A 7,916-nucleotide genomic window follows, 5' to 3' on the forward strand; every position below is an offset into this window, starting at 1 on the left:
CCGTGCAAGCCTCAAGGTGAGCCCGTGGGCGACCTGCGCCTTCAGCGGCTTGGGGTATTGCTGCCCTACGCGGAGCTGCCGTCAGCAGGGCACGCGGCTTCCCGTGGTTTGGGGCGTCCGGTCTTGGAAATTTCCCCACAGAGGTGTAGAATAGTTTCCACCTCTCCTTTCCAGTGGTTGAAACCCACTACTGTAGAGGCAAGGAGGGAAGGAAGGAAATCCCAGACTGGTGAGTAGTTTCTCTGCCTCAGTGTGAGTCCCAAATTACAGTGAATGGGCTAAAGTTCCTCACTGTCTGGTTCTGCTCCACTGTGGAAAAAAATGTATGTATTTCTTAATGCTGATAGCTCAGAAGGAGAAAATGTCCTTTATGAAATTCATCACACGGTCCATTTCTGGTCCTCATAAAACACTCGGGGCCATGGTTTTACACCACTGCAAATGTACCTGCACTCTGTGCAGATGTACCCTGTCCTGAGTCACCTGCTTTGTGACCTGTATGTATGCTGAGTTCTCCCCGTTTGATCTGGAAGTGCATGGTCTTTTATGTCTTCCTAGATCAAATCGAAATTAAGTCCTCAGGGAACATTATTCTTCAGCCATAACAATGGTCGTTGCCTGGCAGATTATTTTATCTCCTCTAATACCCTACTTGGCTTTCTATGCATGGTAATAGTTCATCAGGTTATGCAATTCCAAGAGGGGTTAATGGATCCATTGTGATAAGTTATCTCTGCAGTTCTTGAAATCAACAGGTGTGCACTAGTTTGCATTTGGGGAAAGGTTAGTTGCTGCTAGGGCTGGGAACCTTCTTGGAGAATACTCTACCACGAGACCCTTTTAGTGTAACTGGTTAGCTACTTCAAGGGTCTCCTAAGAAGATGGAAAAATTGACACTTCCACCTTTAGGAACATTCCAAGAACTTCAGGACCAAGTGCAAGCCAACTTGATCCCAGCCCAAAAATTTCTAGATAGTTAGGATGTCCTGCAGGACAAATGTAGGATGCTGTGGTGTGTGTAAAATGCTCCTTGGAAAGTGGACTGGATGTGATGGAGGTTTTCTGAGAGCCTGTGCTTTACCTGGACAACACAGTGCAAAGAGCTCCCTGTAGGGTGGCTGGGTTCCATCTCAAAGGGGGAAGCTGAAGCAAACTGCAGCCTGGCTGTAGTTCCTGTGAGCAGGCTCTTCCTGCTAGACCCTGTCCTCTTGTTGCTGCAAGCTGTGGGTACCTGCAGGTGCAGGTATTTACCTGTGACATGGAGGAAGAAACCCAGGGATCACCGCCATGCCTCCCTGTTGTTCCCATGTAACTTATTACCATTTTCTGCAGGAGAAGCTCCAATCTCCTCTCTCCATGCCAACCATACTTTAAGCACGCCCTGTAGGAGGACAAGTCGTTGCCAGCTGCATGTCTGAGCTGTAGCCATCATTCTATTGTATTTTCAACAGAGGAGCAAACACATGGAGAGAGATGGAAATGGGGGGAGTAGAGAAGAGTCTGATGTGGCAGAGGATGTTCAGAGACCTCCTTATTTGCTGTCCCATACTAGCATTCCATGAAGAGGCTCTGCTGCCCAGCAGCTGATTCCTATCCCTTAGCTTCTATGCTCCAAGTCCACTCCACAACCTGTTTTTCTGTAACTCCTCCCAATCCAGCATCTTGTGAGGAGTTTTAAGGCACAGTTTGCTCATTTGCTTCGGGCTTGGAGAACATCCAGTTTGCTCACGTGCTCTGGCAAGAGAGCAACGCGTGCCCCGAGCTGCGCGTGATCCCGAGCTAAGCAAAGCACGACTGTGTCTGCGGTGCCCGTCCCGGGGAGAAGAGCAAGTGCAAGGAGGCTCTCTGGCAGGAGTACACGAGCCTGATACGTGATAGCCTTCAGTGACAACTGTGAAAGAAGGTTTGATGGACTTGCCATAGCTCACAGAACGGGGAGCTCAGGCAGGAGAAGGGCTTGTGCTTCTAGGAACAGGCAGGCAAAGATGTCCATCACCTGTGGGGCAAGCCAGCCATCCCAGGCACTCTTGCCCTGCTACGAGCCCCCAGCACTCATCAGGGTAACAGGCAAAAGTCACCTCACTTCCAGCTTCACTGCTAGACTGGTCCTTACAAAACTAGCCAGTGTGCTTGCCTGAGAAACTGGAGAAAGGCAGAGGGTTTTACAAGTCCTTGCCTCCAACCCTGCATCTTAACTGACAGCAAATAGTCTGAACACCTTTAACACATGAGACTTTTAAAGTCCCATAGCTGCTCTAGCTCCCTACCCTACTGTTTCAGTGCCTTTGCAGATTTTATATTAAACCCCAGAAAACAGATAGGGAAATGCATTTTTTTCCCCCTTTACATCTGAGTTACTAATTCAAAAAAACCTTATTTCATCGGAGCTAGAAATAAATACTAGCAGGTTTTTGGTTGATAATGAGTATCCTTTAAAGAACAAAGGAAGCTGAATAATGGAGCCTGGAGCCTGTCACATGCAATACTTGTTAGTAATAATTTCTGTTAGCTGTTCAGGGAAGCGCATTTCTCAATTTCAGAGCTTAAATGACTTAACCAGACTTTTTACAAGGACGCGGTATCTAGCAACCCTGACTGCAAAACAATGCAAGTTTCTAGAGGCAAAGCATTGGCTGCTGGTTGTTGTTGATCAGTAACAATTCAGGAGCTTTTATAAAATGCAGATGTGATCTCAGTTCTTTCTCTAGGAAACAAAAACAATGAAGTTTCAGCCTGGCCTGACTAGCAAGTAATGCGTGCTGCCATCCTATCAACACAAGTTTGCCTTCTCTCTTAAATCCCACAAAAACACCTTCAGAAGCAACTGAGGTAGGTTTGTGATTCATGTCTTGATGGTGCAGAGTTTTAGAATTGCATTAGTCATCTCAGACCTAAGTAAAGAGCAGGGATTTCAAAAGCAGTACCTTATATGTGTTCTGTTCCCCACCCCCCGAATCTCCACACAAATAAAGTAGATTAAAAAAATAAAAATAAAAATTAAATCTAAGTTTTTTGCAGGAAAAGTGGGTCAGACATCTGAGGATTCTTGCTGTTAAAAACTTGCAGAAATCTCAGGTAAAGAAAGTTCTTAACGGCCTCCTTACCTGGGCAAAACTCATCAGGCATCTTTTAAAGTAAAGAGGTCACCCTTTTACTCATTTTATCTCAAATTGCTGAGTACCCTGGGAACAGGAGAAAATGTGTGAGGCTTTTAAATATAGACTCCCCAGTTCTTGGAAGGAAGGAGAAAGAGTCATTGATTGAGAAGGACTGGCCCTGTCATCATTTATGTTTCATGTTTTCTTGGACATTCATGGATTGCCCCCTGTTGTTTTTTTGGGGTTTTTTTTAACTTGTTTTGGACAAGAGAATATGTTAAAAATAGTATTCTCCTGAATCATCTTGATCTGGGTGCATTTACACATTGTAGATTAGATTAGTGAGATTCTAGAGGTGGGTGACGTGTAGTGCCTAAAAATGAGCTTTTTTAAAAAAGGAAAATTGAAAGTACTTTTATACTACTTTATTTATTAGATAAAAAGCGCATGTTGCTATAGTTTCTATTTTGTCTATGAGTCTGCTCCACTCTGTATAATTATCTGCTAGAATGCATACTCTGCATGTGTTTTTAGTTAAAATTTCTTAAAACACGGTCTTAAAGTCTGCATATTTTCAGCCTAGTCCTTTAATAACTCACATAAAATAGCATGTGTCCATCCTGCATGTGGAATATCTGCTTATGTATTTTCAACTATTTAGCTTAGAGATTTTGGTAGCATGAGTCAAGACTAATATTTATTTTCTATTTTGCCATTACCTATAATAAACTAACACATATCAAGGAAAACTTCTAGCTTCACTTTTAAACTCTAAGAAATAAGGTCTGTGTAGTTCTTAGTAGAGGGCCTATACGTGAAGTGAGACTGCTTTTTTAGTTCTTGCTACTTCTGCCACAAATGATATAAGCTGAACTGGAGAACACTTCTCTGGTTTAAAAAAAGATGTTGTAGCATCTTTTTATTCTATTTTCACAGATTATCACAATAATCATCACAATGTACTTCTCGAGGACACCTGATGAGATGAGCGGTACCTTACACTGCCTGCGTGACTTCTTCATTTAGTGACCAAGGGATTCCTCATATGGAAGCATTTGTGATCTTTTCCCTTTGCTGATGTTTGTTGCACAATGAGGCTGATCACTGCCAGGACAACAGCCTGGGCTTTGTTGGGCAGTGTGATGTAATGGGCATTCTTAGTAGTTTTTATGCAAGCACCTTTTTTTCCCTAGCTGCTGCTGGTGCGTGTAAACTACTTGGCAAACAATGAAACACTAAAGTGATGTGTTCTCTTTTTATTTCAGTAACTTTTATGTCTGCTAAGGATTAGTTCTTGGTAAGTTCTTCTTTGAAAGATTACTTTCAAACTTTCAAGACTTACAGCTTGGCAGTGATGGGAATATGACATAGGTACACTTTTTAGTGAAACTCTTCACTGTAAGTCCTGCAAAGCAGTATCTGTCCTCCAAAGACCTCATCTGGCCTGACTTTTCCAGCACTGATACAGCACTTCTGCTGGATCCCTAAGGACAGCGTGAGGACAGGGAGAAAATGTGCCTACCACTTGTGCCTGTGGAGAGATTTAGGAAAATACTTGATGGCTGGGTCACTTATCCCTTCTGCTTCCTATAAATGCTCTGTGGCTGCAACTGCGATAAAAGGGAAATTCCTAAGTATCCTTGATGCTGTTCCACTGCTTCTAGTAGCATTGGACAAGTGAAGCCACTGCAAGCCTTTGATCGCCCCTGGGGTACAGGAGGAATGCCAGCAGCTGCTCCAGATTATGCTCCCACCACTCCCGTGGCTGTGGAGATGTGCTCACACTGCACTGAGGCACAGGGGCTTCCCCAGAGGCCAGCCTCAGTGGCCATCTCGGTCCACCCCTGTCCCCATGCCACCTTGGGACAGGTGCAGAGCCCCGGGCTGTGGCATCCCCTGGAATGCCACTGCCACAACCCATGTGCTGGGTGCTGTGGGATGCTCCTCCAGGGCGGGTGGCTGTACAAAGAGTGAGAGCCTGCTCAGCAGTTTAACCCCCTCTGGTTTAGGTTGTAGTCACTGAGTGAGGCTGTGGTGGATGCTGTACTAGAAGCAGTAGCCACACAGAGAGTAGAGGAAGCAAAACCTCACAACATGAGAGCCAAATTAGCCAGGCTATTTATACATCTGTGGCACAGCACTAGAAGTACAACCCCTAATGTGCCCTTTTTCCTTTTGGTGTCCAGTTCAGGAGCTGAGTTGCTCCATTAGCACCCAGGGAGTGCTACTTATGAGCTGAAAATCCCTGTGGAGGATGACGAGCTCCTTTGGAGGATCAGAAACTGCTGGGAAAGGGAAAGAGATGCTCAGTTTGAAAAGAAATCCTCCTAATCCTTCGGAAAGGTAATCCTCTAGTCTTTATCAGTGTCATTTACGTAGGCACTGCCTCATGAGCTTCCTCTCTTTTGGGCGCTGTCTTCATGCTCGAGTTTGGTGTTAGCAGGGCTTGCAGCAAATTGAGCCAGAAGCCAGTTTATTTCCTCCCCTGACACTCTGTTTACTGATTTATCACTTTCTTCTAGCAGCAGTGTCTCAGTTTTTGCTCCTGACTGTCTCTGCTCTGGCACATGCCCGACCTGGGAGCTGGTGAGTGCTGCCTCTCAGATCCCCAGCCAAAGGTCAGTAGCTGCATGGTGGCCTCTGGATTCCTCAGATACCGACCCTTGTCATGTGGGGAGGCATTAACCTTTGGCCCTGAGTAAGTATCCTCATATCTCACCTCTGTTAGTCTAGCCTGCTATTTGATCCTGTCTAATACAAAGCCCTTTCCTTTGGCATCCTGAAAATCTAAGCCCTGTCTTGATGATTTTCAGCACACCATCCACCTGATACTGGTGGGAGATACCCTCTGTGTTGCACCCAGGGCTGAGTAAGCAGTGGAAGTAGAGACAGCTCGAGAAGAGCTGATTGTGTGTTCGCAGCCCCTCCTGCCTCCCAAGGGAGCAGTGGTGGTGGCTCCCTCTGTGTAACCTCTCTTCTTCACCAAGAACAGGGATGGCTAATCTGGAAGGATACTGCCTGTATCACGCAACAAAGATGTTTCAAGAGTTTGAGGTTTGGGGTTTTTTTAACTCCTGATTCAGGGGGAGGGGCTCACTGAGAGTCCCTTACTTTGAATCAGGCTGTTAGGACAGAGTTAGACTCATCACTAGATCTTAGCATGCTCCAAAAATGTGAGATTTCTCTTGTGTCCTTTTAATGCAGAACTTGGTCAGGGGTTTACCTCAGTGCACCACCACTATTCCTGCCAACTCCCATGTTTACTTGATATGTAACCTCACACATCTCCCTTGGGCCCATCTCAGGGCTGTACAGGAGTTCTTAGTTCAGCTCTGATGAATGATCATTTTACATCTGTGCACTGGACAAACAGCTGTTTTCCACGTTACCTGCTTTAGGAGCCTCACTGGCATGTTGTTTCTTTCCTTGCCTCCAGCAACAAGCAGACACAAGTGACCAATTGCAACAGGGCTGCACCAGCATCTCCTTGCAGTCGGGACAGTGTGAAAAATGCACATCATTTTTACACAGCACACCATATGTCAAATGGCTGCAAGATAAAATAGCAGGGATTGGGCACTGGCAGTCTCTATTCCATATCTTTTGCTATTCAAAAGGGTGAAAGCAACACAGGCTTGGAGATGAGAGTCCCAAAGTGGCCAATCCCCTTTGGTCACAACACTTCCAGCTGCAAGGCCCTTCTGGGGAAGCTCTTCCTTTGAGGTACATCTCACCTGGGCAGGAGCCAACATCATGAGGAGGAAATTATTAGCTTGTAAAGAGAACCCCACAGGTAAAGTCTGACCTCCTGCTGGTTTTTCTTGCAGGTATTTCCCGTGGATGCTTTAAACACAGATGGTATTGTGGGTTTTGCTGGTGCCACTTGCTAGTGGGCAATGCTCTGTGTCCAAAGGAACAGAAATTTAGAAGAGTAGGCTTTAAAACATCCCATTGATGCATTTTAGCCTACCTGCATTCTTTTTCATGTGTGCCAGAGTGCTTTAAAAAGCCAGATAAGCTCATCTTTGCGTGGGTTAGTCCTTGTCCTGGAGCTGGCAGCCCAGGAGGAGGGCAGTGTTGGTGGGAGCAGAGTGGTGCTGCCAAAGGATGTGAACCCCACTTGAGCGCCTGTGCTTTATGAGCAGAGTTTTTATCAGGGCTGGCGGGATTTACAGCTGTGTTCAACTCTTCATTCCACATTTCATTCCAAGGTGCTGCAAGCAGACCACAGGGCAGGCTTTTCCTCTCAGTAGGCTCTCAATTTGCAGTGGCCATTTCTTTTGTCTGCTTTGCAGACTAAAAAAAACTTTTTTCATCTTCTGCCTTTCTTTTCCCAAATTCCCACTGAACTGCTGATGTTCATATGTACATTGGCAGATCGAGAAATCTCCTGATGTATGGTGAAACATCATATTCTGCCAAGCTCTACCAGCCTATCACTTCCATACCACCTTCCATACCACCTTGCCTTTGGAACGTCATCGTTAGGTTTACTCAAGCTTGTGCCCAAATATCTACCTTTTATGAAAGTCCCATCCTTCTACCCTACCAGTTTTCCATGCCTTCTGTCATCTTGTACAATGAGGCAACATGATGTTAACCTCCTCTCTCCGAGGCATTGTGTAGCATCTCTGCAAATCAAATGGTGGTGATCCAGTTTGGGATTAGGAAATAGAAAGAAGTGAACAATTCCTTGTTTACATAAGACTGGGAAAACTCTTGGGGCAGAGCTGGGGCTAGAACACAGAATAAATCATGGGACTGTCTGTCATAACAAGAAAGGGGAGCTTGCAGCAACTTCTTTTTCTGAGATGATTT

At 45.4% G+C, this 7,916-nt stretch overlaps 1 long non-coding RNA gene across 4 annotated transcripts; it reads left to right on the plus strand.

The window, feature by feature from the left end:
- The first annotated feature begins 6 nt into the window (after positions 1 to 6).
- Positions 7 to 5,896, plus strand: LOC121672764. Of its 4 annotated transcripts, none has more exons than XR_006018976.1 (5): positions 7 to 229; positions 2,697 to 2,829; positions 3,019 to 3,075; positions 4,035 to 5,441; positions 5,624 to 5,896. It is a non-coding gene; the product is annotated as an uncharacterized LOC121672764 (long non-coding RNA). The 4 variants fall into 4 exon arrangements; XR_006018977.1 differs by having other exon boundaries at positions 2,709 to 2,829; XR_006018975.1 differs by lacking the exon at positions 7 to 229 and having other exon boundaries at positions 1,297 to 2,829; positions 4,035 to 4,395; positions 5,285 to 5,441.
- The last annotated feature ends 2,020 nt before the right edge of the window (positions 5,897 to 7,916 follow it).

This window comes from Corvus kubaryi, unplaced genomic scaffold (genome assembly GCF_017639235.1).
Source record: "Corvus kubaryi isolate FWS band 111438036 unplaced genomic scaffold, C.kubaryi_AGA036_p1.0 64938, whole genome shotgun sequence".
Taxonomy (NCBI): Eukaryota; Metazoa; Chordata; class Aves; order Passeriformes; family Corvidae; genus Corvus; species Corvus kubaryi.